Source organism: Acyrthosiphon pisum, chromosome A1 (genome assembly GCF_005508785.2).
Source record: "Acyrthosiphon pisum isolate AL4f chromosome A1, pea_aphid_22Mar2018_4r6ur, whole genome shotgun sequence".
Lineage (NCBI taxonomy): Eukaryota > Metazoa > Arthropoda > Insecta > Hemiptera > Aphididae > Acyrthosiphon > Acyrthosiphon pisum.
This window is the reverse complement of record NC_042494.1, coordinates 61101637-61102764: the sequence shown is the minus strand read 5'-3', so window position 1 is coordinate 61102764 and position 1128 is coordinate 61101637.

Genomic DNA, 1128 nt, shown 5'->3' with positions numbered 1-1128 from the left:
TAATTAAGTATTCATATATTTTATACTGCAAGATTCAAGAACTCAATTTGTATGAATGTGTATGCGACCCCCTCCCGAGTTATAATTAAAAAACCAATTTTCCCGTGTCCCCCGCCCCCCATCAACGGAAATTCATAATTTTTTCTACGCGAAACAATTAAACGCTATTTGTATGACCATTTTTGGAATTTGTATGCGACCTTCTCCTGAGTTATAATTAAAAAACCAATTTTCCCGTGTCCCCCGTGTCCCCCGCCCCCTTCATCGGAATTTTCTACATTTTCCTACGCGAAACAATTAAACACTATTTGTATGAATTTGTATTAATTAAAACTCTCAAGATGCACGAACGAACGAAAATGTTTTAAAATATAAATCTTAATTTTATATGTATAATATTATATTCACCACGTGCATTTAGAAATATATAGTAGTTTTTTTTTTTAAATTTTTGAATGTTCAAGTAATTATTTTAGATTCTGAGTGGAACGATGAATGTATTGATTTTACAATGATGTGTGTTTTTTTATTTTTTTATTTTTTTTTTATTTTTTTATTTTTTTATTTTTTTATTTTTTTATTTTTTTTATTTTTTTTGTGTCTGTGTACACGATAAGTAGTCGAAATAATGCTACGATTTTCAACTTCAGTATCTTGTTCGATCAGAAAGTGAATATCGTTGGTGCATTGGGGAGGTCAAAATTTAAATTTCCCAGTGGTTTTCAAAAGCGCCGGGAAAAACAAAAGAAAAATTAAGGAAAAACGGGAATTTTTACGCAAAATCGATTTTTCACAAAATTGAATTTGGTTTTTGGTGTAACTTTAAAAAAAATTACCGTAGATACATGAAATTTTGACTGAATGTTTATCTTAGCATCTTCTATACACCATAACATTTTCAAAATATTTTGATGTATTTTGAGCTCTTTACGGACATTTTTATTTTCCATTTTTTTTTAGTTTTTTTTCTAAAAATATCAAATAAATTTTATTTGTTGGATAAAAAAGCTTGAAAATTTAATAGACGGCTCCTAGTATATTGTTTCAAAGGCAGATGAAAATATTAAAAATCGTTAGTCACAGTTTTTTTTTTTAAGCATTTAAAGTTCAAAAATGACAAATATGGAA